Here is a 15,212-nt window from a genome sequence, read left to right on the forward strand (position 1 = left end):
TCCTCTACCCTATTAATTTACAAGGTGGTTTGTGATATTGACCATGTATTTTAAGAGGCTATAGTGTTTACACAATTCATTTTATTTTCAAATTTTTTCACTATACAGTTCATTACCATTAAGATTCGACTGGTACTAGCTATGCTTAGAAACTCCAGGATTGGCTTTGGAAAAATCAATTTATGAATTCGTATTGAATATTGCACCCTGTATAAAACTTATTTTAAATGCAATGAGTAGTTTTCAGGCTGCAAAAATAACCAACGAAAACGACATATGCAAAAAAGTTGTCGCACTTTTATTTAATTTTCAGTGAACAATTAAATCTTATCAAGAATGAAACAACCATAATGACGTATCACATAATAATATATTAATTTAAACAAATGTTATAAATTTCGAATCACCTTGTAATTTAATGAAGAAGAAAAGTTGACACTTTTCAGTAGCTTCATGATATCCTCCCTGATGGGCTCTACATATGGTTAATGTATGTAAAGTTCTTCATGACTCACCCTCTATATATTACAAATATTTAAAACACTCAAAGGGTGTTGAGTGATTCACATCTAGCTCCAAAATACTGAAATGAATGCATATCTTCCTAAAGTAACGGGGGAAGCGAGGTACTACATATTCCAGCAAATTATTGCATTTTCTATTAATTAGAACGGCTAATAACATCGATAATATTATTTCTATATTTTATATAGTTTTCAAAAATCTTTCAAATCTCGTTGTACGTTTGCAGAAAATAGTGATGCGAACAACCAAACGTGGGCATAGTACTGCTCTGTCCTGCCCTTTCACCCAATAAGCGCTAGTAAGCGCTATTCAGTGATTCCCAAAGTGGTCCAGGTGTACCCTCAAGGGTCTACGGGAAGCTCTTTAGTTATATCTGATTTTTTGACGAGTTAAGAATTTGGTATAAATATATCAACTGAAACTATTTTAATTATTTTTGAAAGTGGTTTAGGAGGAAAAAAGCTAGGGAACTTCTGCGCTAATCTACGCCACATTTCTCTAAGCTGTACTGTGTCACCTGCTTCTCAATGTGTCCCCGGCCCAAGCAGTATCACTGGTTATTGTTACGTGGGTGGCGTGAGCAATATAATGATCTTCGATCATGTCAGCTAAGAGGTAATCTACTCATAATGTGATTCCCCTTGTATCTCCTCAGGAAAACCAAAATTTTTAAATTCTGATAGGATTTTTTTTTGCAAATTAAAAGAAATAGGCGTATCGAGTCTGACGCACAGTCCCCACTTTCTCCATTTGGGATCTAATTCTCATGACTAACTTCTTTGTTTGTCCAAACAAAGTCAAACAATTTGGACTACTGCTATTGGAGGAATGGTTTGGTGGCTTCAATTTTCACGGTTTGAACTTTTTTCGTGTATATATAGCGTGCCAATTTCCCTATTCGTTTTTTTTTTAACTAAGAGACACGCGTCAGATGTTGCCCAAGTGATAATTATTTTAACTGCTTTGATATGGGCCTTCTTCTTCTTTCACTATCTCCTAGATCCCATTCTAGCATTCACATCGATACTGCGTTTTCGTCTGCTTTTCACAAATTTTGATTTTTTTCAATGTTTTTTTACTATATGTTACTCTTCAAATTTCCGTTATTATCATTTCCTTTCATATCGTCATAATCCATAATGTCTTATTTTTATTTCTTCCATTTGGACTTATTTGCCATACCTCATGATTTTCGTTTTATTTTCAACCTCATTTCTCCTCTTTCACTTGTCAGTTTTTTTCAATATCAATGACGTTGTTTTGTATTTAAGATTATGTGGATTGTTTAGTTTCTTCACTTATATTTCTTAGTACAAAATATTCTTCAGTCTCTCCATAGCTGATCAGTACAATTGTTTTTGATTTCTTCATGTTCCTCTTCTTCTTCTTCCCTCTTGTATGGATGGTTTAAAAACTGTTTCTTCTTCTGTTTGAGCCTCTTGGATTCAGATTGTCACACCATCTCTTTCTCGGTTGACCATTACTTCTTCTGCCTGTTGGCGATTTATCCCTTGCGATACGCACTAGTCTTTCGCTTGTCATTCTGCTAATGTGACTATTCCATTCTTGTTTTCGTTTTAGTACCCAGACAATTACATTTTCTACCCTGCACGTACTTCTTATATTTTCACTTCTTCCCTTGTCTAAAAGTGTTTTTATATATTCTGCTTTTTGTTTCATTTGTAAGATGTTGATTTTTCCATATAGTGCTGTTGAGGCATCCTGCTACTTTATTTGTTTTGACGACCTGCTGTCGCACCTCATTCTAGACATCTCCATAGCTCATTATGTATATTCCCAAATATCTAAATTTTAGTACCTGTTGTATTACATGACTATCAATTTCTATTTTGCAGCGTATACATTCCTTAGACGTTGTCATGCATTTTGTTTTCACAGCTGAAATTATCATTTGTACTGTTTACCTGCTGTGTTGAAGATGTGTACTCTGTGTCTCTGTGATGTGTCTCTGGAGATCGTCTTCGGATTCAGCGAACAGTACGGCATCATCCGCGTAGCAAAGTATTTTAAGTTGTTTGCTACTCATCTGGTACCCTTTGCTCTGTCGTACTTTTTTTATAACTTTGTCCATTATTATATTGAATAAAAGGGGGCTTAGTGAGTCACCTTGTTTGATGGTGCTATTTACAGGTACAGCATTTGTCAACTAGTTATTAATTCTGGCTTGGACTTGGTTATGGCAATAGATGTTCTCGATAGTCTGAACTATATCGGGATGTCTGCGGTCAAACGTTTTTTGAAGGTCTATGAAACACAGATATGCTGGTTTGTTATATTCTATGGATTTTTCAACTTTTTGTCTCAATATGAATCTCCGGTTCTAAAGCCTTGTTGTTCTTGCGTTAATTTTGTTTGTTATATTATGTGTCTAATAAGTTTATGCCCCATATAGTTATTTGGGCCCTTGTGATCTCCTTTTTTAAATATTGTACTAGTTCTCTATCTGTCAGGTATCTTGCAGTGCAGTATAATTTTTTGGGTTCGATTGGTAAGTGCTGTCGTTAAACTGACTCCTCCGTATCTTAGTAGCTCGTTTGGTATATCGTCTTGCCCGGGTGACTTCCTATTTTTCAGAGCTTCAAGGGCTTTTTGTACTTCTTGCTGACTGATTTATAAATCTTCTCTTATTTGTGGTATATTAGTTTATGGTTGTCATTTCCTTTAAATAATTCTGTCAGATATCTTTCTCATTCTTCTTGAGGAATTTTATTAGTTTCTGCAAATTCTGTTATTTCTTTTCGCTGTGCCCGCAGGAAACGCCACATTTGTTTCTGGGCACCATAAAAATCCCTTTTTAATCTTTTGGAGAATCGTTCCCAATATTGTCAGTCTTACTAGTAGATTAGTCTCATTTCGGATTATTCTGTATTGTTCTTGGGACTCTGGGTTTCGTTACATTTTGAGCTTCAAATAATTATTCCGTTTTTCTTTGCATATATCTTTCACTTCTTCTGCAGCAGATTATATATTATTTATTATTTTATTCCAACTTTCATTTACATCTTCGGTTTCGTTCATTGGGTTCTGATGTAGCTTTTGTGTAATTCTGTATTGGTATAGTTTTTTTGTGGAATCTTCCCATAGTGATTCTATATTGATTCCTTTTCTAGTTATTTTTTCTAATTGACGCCTTGATGTTATTTTCATGCGGATTTTTCCTAGTACCAACCTATGTTCATCACCTACGTCTGCAAAATTTAGAGTCCTAACTGAGTTGGGTGTATCTGTTGGTGTTTCAGAGCCTTTTTCCTCTTGATTGGGTTAAAATCTTCTAGTTTATCCCTAACCTAATCAAAGAATACTAAGGGATAGAGAACATAATAAGATTTCAAGAATTTCATCCGAAAATGAAATTAAAAAGTAAATGACGAATTCTCATGAAACGATAAATATTGATACTATAATTTGTGTTGTTACTTTTTTAATATGCAAGTAGCGTCCTGGTGACTTAGTTATTTCCAAAATCGTTTGTACATTCAATTGTAGGCAGATACGTGCGTAACAACCAAACATGATGGGTTTTTAATGTACGTAATCGAAACACGTCTCTGTACAACTGAACAATGTGAAGTCTATAAGGATATTGGTTTAATACTACATGTTTTAATGGAACATTAAGAATTAATAATTAATAAGAGCGTTCATATAATTGTGTTTTTGTTTGTTGCAATATTATCTTCTAGATTATTACTCATAATAGTACAGCTGATTTTCATATGTAGTTTGCAATTTTCAGTGGGACAAAATCTCGTCCAAAGCATTTTTAAAAAAACTGATATAATGTATTTAGGTAATCGACTTGAGTTTTAACTGATCTATGAATTGAATTTTAAATACTAGAAATAAATATTTATGTACTAGGCCGAGAGCCAGTTGAAAATTTGGTTAATTATTTCCTTTCGAAAGATAATTAATTGGTGATATGCATCAAAGAGTAATGCAATAAAGCCTAGTGAAGGTCAATTGCCGCTCGGTGGGTGGGATAAGCAGCAGTAGCCACCCACGCATGACAAAAAAAAGAAATTCTGTTATTTCTTTCCAGCTGAAAATTTGATTGTTAATACACTGCTGTGATAAAAAAAATCAGCTAGCAGTGAGTTGAGGAAAACCTGGTCAGCTGGTGCAATAGATACTTCCGCTTAACTCCTATGTAATAACTTCCAAAGTATCAGCTGACGGTTTTTCCACCAAGATACAGCCAGCTGACTTATATATTTACTCACATCTACATATCAGAAATAAAATTTTTATTTGAGAGGAAATCACTGAAAATATATATATTTTTTCTCATGCTCCAGGCGCCAACTGACTATAGTATAGCCAGCTAGTTATTTTTTTTTCTTGAGATATTAGGATAGTTACAGTTTCATAAATTTTTAGTTGGGAGGAAATGACTAAATTTTTTTTCTCATCTCATCCCACCCAGCGAGCCGCAGCTCACTAGAGTTTATTATACAACTTTCTGATGCATTCTACTAATTATCTCTGGTCATTTATTTTTGTTGTTGGCTCCCGGACTATACTATTCAACTTGCTCCGTACCAATGTTGTAATCAACGTCAAATTAACTTCCTACTAATATTTTGACTTGAAATCCTGATGAAAAAACATAAATTAATAGAAGCAATTACCAATATACTTAAGTTTAGAGATAGACAAATAGAAACACATATTTATAATTAGATATGGTTTCATTGTTTTTCAAAATATTTTCCATTGAGACAAATACATGTGTTTGAACTAATTGTCGGAGTATTTTTTCCATTCCGATTGATCTGCGGAAATAAGAAAAAATCATTGGCTGCCAAACGAGACGATTGGCGGATGACCAATCAATGCGATGATTTGGCTGTTCAAAAATGTTTTTCAATCTAATGTGTGAAAGCTCGCATTGTCGTCGTGGAGAATGATTCATCTTCTGTGATAGGTTTCCCTAATTTTTTTGAACACTTCTAGCAAAAAAATGCTAGTATACCATTCAGAATTAACCGTGGCGAAAGAAAAAAAAACATTGCGAAAAAAAAAACAAAAAATAAGCGACCATTTGCTTCGAAGTCCTCCGTGCGCGAACAACTTTTGTGTGATTGGGCTCTTCTTGAAAGACCCATACAGCCCATTGTTGTTTAGTATCGGGTTTATATGCATAGATCCATGATTGATCCCTGCCATGATCTTATGGTCTTTGAAGCACCGCCATTGAACTTTTCCAGCGTTTCTTTGCACCAATTGACACAATCTTTTTTTTTGAGTAATTGAATTTAGAAAACCATCTAAAACCACGGTGGCTCAAGATAGTTTTTCATCATCAAAAATCGAAGCGAGTTAATCCACTTTGAAAGACCATAGTAAAGCATCGCACAAAAATGTTTGCAATTTTTTGACCAAAATCTGTAAACAACTTATGACAACTCGTTCTGAGTAGGTACGTATTATCAAAATTTGTGATGGGAATGTCAGATTTGACATATTCACATCAGTGTTGCCATATCTCAAAACTTAAGTAGCTGCCATATTTAATGCATTGGTTTGCTTTACAATAAAATAGAATCTTATAATTATATATTTTTTTGTAAATAGCCCTTATTAGATCCGATATGTTATTTGTATCAGAAAAGTTATCTAATTGATAAATTCGAAAACTATAAAAAATATCAAAAGATACAAAATTTTCGAGTGTTCATATAGAATTCTTTGTTTATTTGAATCTTTGATATCTTCTTTTCAGATAAATTTGAGTGATATTTTGTTAACATTTTCAGACGAATGAAGCAAATTACCTAAATCCTTAATTCATTTTAAAAAGAGGTTGGATAAGCTATCAGTGCACTGAAGACAATGTAAAAGTTTTAAAAACTATTTATATAAATTATAATAATCTTGGTAACCTCTTGGCAGAATCGGGCGGTTAAAAAATAACGATTTCAATTATTTTCAATATGATTTGTATTTTTTATTCGTTGTATAGAGAAACAAGTGAAAAAACACTTTTTTCAAAATGTACAAAACAGATAACATCTCCTTTAAATGGAGCCCAATAAGCTCTTTTAGTAGCCTAAATTCGCATAATCTCGAAATCGATCTTTTATGAAACTGAAGGTAAACTAATACTTCATTTATAAACCAATTTTAAACCTACTCTGTTAATGTTGTTATCTAATTCTTGTGTATGAATAAGATTGAGAGATACCAGATGTAATTTTTCCTTTTTTTCGTTTTTATTTTGGAAAAAGGTGGTTTCACACAGGGATATTATTAACTTATGTCAACTAACCAATCTATAACTCTCTTATCATAAAAATAGCCAGTTGATGTTGAGTTAACTTCGTAGTTAACTGTTCGAAGAGATTTTTAATACATAATAGGCAGGCTCTCTGAAGATAATTGGGTGTGTACTTGAAACTATTTTATATAAATCCTCATAAGAATTTTTCTGGAGACATTGTAATGAACTTAATTACATCTAGATCATAATCACAACATTTCATTATACTGTGGTGTAATTGGTCAATCCATTCATATTTTTAACAAATGCTGGAGTCCTTCAACTAGATCAGAAGAATAATTGCTTTATGAGTGTACCTTTTGGGGCTGTGATCCTTTATCCTCACAAAGAGCTCTAAGGTCTGCTTTATTATAAAATAGCTCATTTTACAGAGACCGACTTAGCTTCTAATGACATAACCTTCTCGTGTTTAAAGAAATAGGAGGTTCTTTCAGAAACTATTTTTTCTGTTTGTTTCAACACCCAAATATCACGTGCAGGTAGTACAAAGCTGTTATACAGAGTCTTTATTGAGTTAAGAGATGATATACCCACTAAGTTTATATTTCTAAGAGGTTTGTAGGTTGTTTGGAAATACTCCATTGAATGTAAAGATGTTTCCTAAATATTTATGGACACTCGAGAGTTCAAGAGTAACTTCTTCATAACGAAATTATGGTTGTCGACCCATAAGCATTCAACAACAGAGTTTTTATATCTGGAGACAGGAATGACGTGGAATTTATCGCCCAATCTCACTGATAACAAGCCTAGCCAAAGTATTAGAAAATATTGTGGGAACTAGAGTAAACAAATTTTTGGAAAAACATAATTTACTTTCAAACTCTCAATTTGGATTTAGAAATCTAAGTAATTCAACTCAATATACATCACATTTATTAATAAACACTATTTTCGAATGCACACATAAAGATAAGCCAGTAATAGGGATATTTCTTGATTTGGAAAAGATTTTCGACGATCAATTTTACTAGAAACCTTAGAGGACGTTGGAATAAGGGGCACAGCATATAGTTTTTTTGAGAGTTATTTGAAAAATCGCACAAAATATAAGATAAAATAAGCATAACAAAAGAAGTGACATGTGGAGTGCCTCAAGGAATGGTCTGGGACAATTATTGTTCACTATTTACATGAAAAATATCTTTTTATTGGAGAAAATGGCTTTACTGATGACATTGTGGTTGGGTACACAAACTGGTACAATTTGAAATCAAAAGTAGAAAGGGATTTTGTAGGAATTAAAACTTGGTTGGACCATAGATAGATTATTATCGGTGAATTTCAAAAAAACAGTTTATCTACCATTCGGCAGCATCGAGCGGCTTTTCAAAAATTTTATATAACAATACAAAATTCTATCACAATAAAACTAGCAAATGAAATGAAATATTTGGGGATAATGTTAGATTGTACTTTCTTATGGAAAACTCATTTGGAATCTTTAACAAAAAATTAAGGTGCATCCTATATAGTTTTTAAAAAATTGTCGAATTCTTGAATATAAAAGTGAGAATTGTGGTTTATCAGAGTTTAGTGGAAACACATTTGATTTTTGGAATAATACGATAGGGAGGTGTTTCGGAAACACACTATAATGCACTACGAGTTTCGTATCCCACTTAGTCCAGTGAGTAGAGTCCAGAACCAAAACCCACGAAAATTAGTTAGAAAAAGTTAACATCAAAATTTTGGCCGCTACGCGATATATTTTTGTTTAAATTTTCAAAATTTCAAATATTGCAAATAACTCGGGATTTCGAAAAAAGTGAAGGGATCAAAAATGTAGTTCAAAAATTTCCTACAAAAAAGGTTCCCTATGATTTTTTCCTAATCTCAAAAGTACTCTTACAAGAAGCGAATTTCGTGTAATTGGATTTTTTCAACAGTAAATTTTTTGCGGATAACTCAAAAAAGACTTGAAATTTAGAGGTAAATTTCTGAAAAAAAAATACCGAGTAGGAAATTTCCAACGTAATCGCAGAGAAAATGCCGAGTAGGAAATTTCCAACGTAATCGCAGAGAAAATGCAGAAAAAAATATTTTTTAATGTAAATAAGCAATGTTGAATATTTGTTAGCTATTTTTAATTCTAAACATCTTTCCTTTATAACAATTTTCGATATAGTCAAAAAGAAAGGTATTTTACTCTAGAGCAAAAATCACATTTTTTGACAAACCTCGTATATGACTGAAAAAATTCAACATCTGATGATTGAGTTTTAGGTTTTGGACCATGCAGAACTTTTTATAAACAATTATTTTTTTCGTAAAATTAATAATTTGCCATATGCCGCAAACTTACGTGGACACACTGTATATGGACATTCTGAGTTTAGTTCTTTGATGTCGTGGCCGATTCTCTAAATTGTTTTTCTATTTTACTTATAGTATTTGAAAAGTTGAATATTTTTTTTAAAAGAACTGACTGCCAAGAATATCTAATTTTTTTTAAATTTGAATGCTAATATAAAGTGCTTCAAATATCATGTTACGATATTATTCAATTCAATTGTTCTTGGGAGTTATGTACTCAAAAATAATATTCGAAATAATAGTGCTACAATTAACGAAATCTTCAAATCGGGACATCTTGTATATATTATAATTGTATGTAAAGCATCACGTTGTGAAACAGAAACTGACGGAACCAATAATTTATTGAGGATTTTGTGTGTAAACATTACATCCGCCGCAATCTGCCTACCATTTTCGAAATTATTTTTATGGTTCTTACTTTCAGTTAATTTCACAGATGAATTATTTAATCTTACCCCAAAATTCAGAATAAAAGTTTCGTTAGTAGTAATATTTTCATATATCAAAAGCTATTTCACTAAATGAAACTTATCTAGTCAGTGCTTGATTATTTTCTAATGGATCAAAATCAATTATCGCATTTTATTATATGAATGCGATCTGAATGTCTCAGTTATCTGATATCATTACGTAAATCCAAATGAGATCGTCACGAGACTCGCAAACTGGAAAACCCCGGGGCGACAAGCGATGTTTCAAGGTGAATCTACAAGTAAGAGTGAAAGTTATTTAGATTTACACCAAAAAGGAGTGGTCAGAACATAATCATATCAGTTTTTCCTTTTCGAGAAGTCTATTACATCATTTACTAATATAACAGCAGTTCATCATATTGGGTGTGAATATATTCGAAATAAATAGATCAGAATTTCTATTATACTATGATATTCATATCCAACAGTTTGTTTAGTATCACAAAAAGAATCTTAATTTTCGTCACTTGAATCAGAATGCTTCTAATTTTTTGAGCTTCCGCAACGATGTAGAAATAAGAAATTTTTATGACATTCTTAGAGAGAAGAAGCAATTGAGCTATAAGACAACTTCCTCCAAGCTTTTAAGCAACTTGAACCTACAAGTACAAAAAAAATGCTTCATTAGAGATTATATTACAATGTAAATATGCTACCCCAAGGGAACACCGGGGGATTTGTGGTCTAAATATGGTCGTCGATTTGGAGTGTATGACAACAGTTCCTTCGGAAATATCATGAATTCATAATAAACTGTACCGTTTTGGTAGAAGCCTAGGTTCGTCTCCCATCAGATAACTCTGAGGGATAGGCTTCGAGAATCAATAGAGATAGAGAGGTAAAGAATTTAGCCGCATATACACCAGCTCCCGAACCCGGAGATTCACGAACTCCTAAGCCAAGATTTTCATCAATTCGTTTCAATGAAGACTCTGGTGAAATTAACAAACTTGTGTCCGTGTCAGAGGTTGCATCTACTAGGTTTTTTTACAGAAGGGGCTTAGTTTATAGATTTTCTTAGCCTTATAAAAGAATTTTGTGTTTTATTCCCGAACAATAATAGAAATTAATTTTGTTTTTGTGTGTAACAGATAGTGGCGTAGCGTGCTTTGGAGGGACCCTGTATCAAAATTAGTTGGGGGGCCCAAATGAAGGGTAAAATTTTCTCACAAAAGTAACAAAAATGCTTGCATTAAATTAAAATAAATATTTATTGATTATAAGTTATCCCTTCCTCATAGAAATTGAGCTAGCCAAACAATTCAAATTAAGTGTACACTTTTCTTACTTTTTTTCGGCAAATTGATTTATTAAATCATCTATAGCTGAAGACGAAGTGGCAAGTCTGATAGCCGTTCCTGCTTCATAGAAGAAGCTGATTACTGAAAAAATTAAGAAATTTTGGGCATTTTTGTATAACCTCCTCCCTTTTCTGTTTACTTTTTCTTTTCATAGCTCCATAGGAATATTCCCTATTGCTTTAACTCATTTTCACAAATCAAACTAATTAACCAATAAATAATTAGAAGAACAAGATTGTTTTGTATTACAATGTAATCAAAGTTGAACGGGAATGAAATAAAACGCATAAATATTGCTCCCCGTAGTTTGACTTAAACGGGGAACTCCCGCAATAACCGATGTAGGATGTTGCCAACTTTTGGGCGCACGCTGCAAATCCCAAGATTTCACAAACGTATAAAAATAACACGCATAAAATGCGTTTAATGTAAAATGCCCGTAAACAAACTATACATGATTTTAGACGCTTCGTATACGTTTTAAAGTGTGTGGAAAATCTTGTGTACTGCATTTAAAATTGAAGAGGCTTAGCGTGTATTTACAAGAATAACACACTTGGATTCGCAGTGCTTAATACGGGAAAAAGAGATTGCTTTTTTGACTTTTTTGTCATTTGTGAAGTAAAAACTCTATAGGCAAGTATGACAGTTTTTTTATGTTTATGCTTTTCCCGGGAAACACGAGATTAAGTGACATTGAGGATAAAATTTCACTAATTTTTGTTTACACACTTAGGGGCCTCTGTAGCCCGGGGGCCCCTTATTGTCGATGACGATGTCATTTAGTCTCGAATGTCTCTAAATGGTGCCTATATAGCATTGATTTACGGTATTTTTATAATTACTTATCAATTATTTCTAATGGATTGTTTTCTCTCGTGAAATTTGATTAGTTTGCACTATCATTTTATTTTACAAATATGATTATTTATAGATCTATAACACCAGCTAAGTTAAATGACCTATTATTTGATAAACTGTTAATTTAAAAGCTATGTCAAGGCTAAGTTATGAGATATGATCATGAATATAATTATGTAGGTGATAACTTGAAGGTAAGTGCAGTTACTGTGAAACTCCCATAACAATAATAGAATCAAAGTCAAAATAATATCGTAATTACTGTATTTAATATTATTGAAGTATATTTTATCAACGTTATTATTATTATTTTTTAATTATTTCGTCGTCTACCTACGAGAACAGTTTAATGGAATAGTGGCTTCTCAATTTTTTTGGAGAGTTTTCTTAAATTGCAGGTCTACGCAAATCAGCCTCATGCACTAGCGGATGACAAAGTCCACAGAACTGTACAAACGCGTCGTCTCGAAAATTAGACATTTAGTTGGAGCGCCATCCAGAGATACCGTGGTAAACTTTTGGATATGTAACTGTTGGTATCGGCAAGCATTTCAATTCCTTATTTATCACGTATTTACCACAATTCACTTGGAATACGTTTAATAATATCCAACATTCGTTTAAAGTTTTAATGCGAGCTAGATTTTTATCTGCATCGAGCTATGGAGACAATTACTTTGTGGCTTTACTTGCAGAATTATTTAAGTTTGATGGGTGCGCCAGGTAGTTCTTGTTCTTTTAAGATTGGTTACCTTTTTTAGGGGGAATTTCTTGGAAGGCGTTTGTGTTTATTTACGGCTAACTACGATTTCCAGAAATCGAAGGTTCTAGAATGTGGTTTTGGTATATAAAGCGAGAGTATAACATTCGTAAGTCAGTCAATTCGATGATAGTGAACTAAATTGTATATGTGAATAAATAATATGTTCATTGTGTACCCAAATCAGATATTAGTGAATAGTTGAGCAATCAAGTGTTAGTGAATAGTTGACGTATAAATAAATTGAAAGCTGAAATCCACTTACAACCATTCCATGAGTCGGACTAACTTCTGGAAAATATTTACGTAATTTTTTCTTGGTTTCCTTAAGCGATATATAAGCATCATAGCTTTTCACCGAACTCCCTCGTATATTGTTAGATAACAAGTGAACCACTCGTTATTTGGTTTGTATATAGGGTATCTATATTATGACCATCAAATAACCAGGATTTAACACCATTGATTTCGTTTTTATGGCTGTGGATGAAGGAAACGACTCACATTGATTATTAGAAACGAAATCGAAGCCTCAATTTATGAATTAAATCATATAGAATACTATCCCTAATAGCTTAAACAACTTAAGTAAAGCTATGTTTTTGAAATGACGATGAAGCCAAATCTAGTTAATAAGCTGGATGTTAACCTTAGTTATACTGCGTTTATTCATTCACTAATATAGAGGTAATCCAGAAGCAAATTCCCTTTTTAATACTAAAAAACTCCATCCATTCGATTTCTGAACCATAACTCGCTTTGGAGCCAAGGCACCAGGTTCGCACCATAGCGTCTTGATTCAGTATCATGGTGGTTAAGCTCAAGCCAACTCTAAAGTTATAATTGTTTTGAACAGATCTTTGTGTATGAAAATATTGTTTACTCCATGTAATGATATGTTTAAAGCTTCTACTAAACTTCTCCTGGTTAATTGACGTTCCCCTCAAACTCAAGGTTTTATTAACATAAGGAGAAATATCATGGGGTTTGATATAATGGAATACCTAACGATTGATGATTTTCCAATTTTTTAGAGCCTTTATGCGTTAAGGAAAATACAGATAGGCTACTCAGGAAATTAAAATGAACAAGGCCAAATCATTCTTAATATAAGTATTAGTATCACATTCTGTATTATCTTACCACATTTACAGATCTTACAATACCAATAACTTCATTACTGTCCGATATTCAGGTCTGTTAATGCGTCCCATTTCAACAACTGGAAATTTAAGTGTGACCAAAACAAACTACCCTTCTCCAACAAGCTTTAAGTTTGAGGATAAAAGAATGATATGTTATGATAATATTTCAGTTTTAATTTAAGAAAAAAATAAAAAATCTCCCCCCTTTATATCGATATGCTACTGATGTTTGTTCGAAAATAAGTGGTGTTGACTCAAGCATTAACGCTTGAGAGATGTCGTAGTACTTGGGAAGCTATCAGAGGTACCTCTTAATGGTCAATAGAAGTTATTGTCAAGCTGTTATGTTTTTATGTATTCACGCTCTTAATTTTTTATTATTGTTATTTAAATGTACGAGACTAATCTGTGTATCCAATTAAATATTAACATTGCTGTAAGCGTCATTCAATTATTCAATTATTATTGAGAGCCTTGAATATATGAAAAATATTGATTCTTGGAAATTAACTATTCACGCAAAGATTCGCCTACAGAAAGGAGTAGCCGATATACCAAGTGATCGTTTCAAAGTAATTAGTTATATCAATTTGAATTATATCGAGCTACTATAAAAAAAACCGTAGGTTTAGTAGCACTCTCTAATCTTTGAATGCCACACCTGAAGCTGTCGTACCCATACCTCAAACCGTCGTTCCAGATTTGATATTGCCCATTCTTCTTCTCAGCGTGTCGTATTAAGTCCCCTTGACATTGGCGATCCGCACGGCAAAACTCTCTCTATCTTGAGCTAGTCTAAACAACTGTCCAGCTTCTCTTATTCCAGTCTATTCTCTAGTATTCTTCAACCAAGAGGCTTTTTTCCTTCCAGTTCCTCTACGACCTTCAGCTTTACCCATCATAATCAACTGAAGTTTTTCAGTTTTTCAGTAATATAGCAGCCAAGGTATTTGAAACTGGACACTCTTTGAATCGCTTGTCTGTTTACCTGTAGCTGTGTGTCATGGTACGGCAAGCGACTAAATACCATATATTTTGTTTTAGAACAGTTAATGTTTAGGCCCATCTCTCTTCCCACTCTGTCAATGGCGTTTAAAAGGCATTGCATCCATTCAAGTCGTCACACAGTACAACTGTATCGTCTGCGTATCTGATTGTATTTATAAGTTTACCGTTAATCTTTTCTCCATTTGATGAGTTGTGTCTAGCTTGCTTAAAGATCTTATCTGAATACAACTTAAACAGAAGTGGTGAGAGTATGCAGCCGTATACAGTCTCTCTCATTTGGCTTCCATCGCACACTGGAATTGCCAAAGAAGCCACAAAGAATCATCCTGAAATCCCAGTTCAGTTTGCCAATGATCTGAAGACTAACTTCAAAAACCTCATTCAAAAATCTTGGCGCGATACATGGAGCAAGAGCACTACTTTTCACCTTTCCCTAAACTTTTTGAATAGGAGAGAAGCTGTGACAATAAGAAGACTTCGCTTTAACCACACGAAACTTACTCACGGCTATTTGAT

The 15,212-nt window shown here is 33.2% G+C and overlaps 1 protein-coding gene across 1 annotated transcript in view; it reads right to left on the reverse strand.

Annotated features, from left to right (window-relative positions):
• The window catches only part of LOC130891251 (uncharacterized), an 83,182-nt gene that overhangs the window by 17,077 nt on the left and 50,893 nt on the right, over window positions 1–15,212 (reverse strand). The gene's annotated exons all lie outside the window — the stretch shown is intronic.

This window comes from Diorhabda carinulata, chromosome 3 (assembly GCF_026250575.1).
Source record: "Diorhabda carinulata isolate Delta chromosome 3, icDioCari1.1, whole genome shotgun sequence".
Taxonomy (NCBI): Eukaryota; Metazoa; Arthropoda; class Insecta; order Coleoptera; family Chrysomelidae; genus Diorhabda; species Diorhabda carinulata.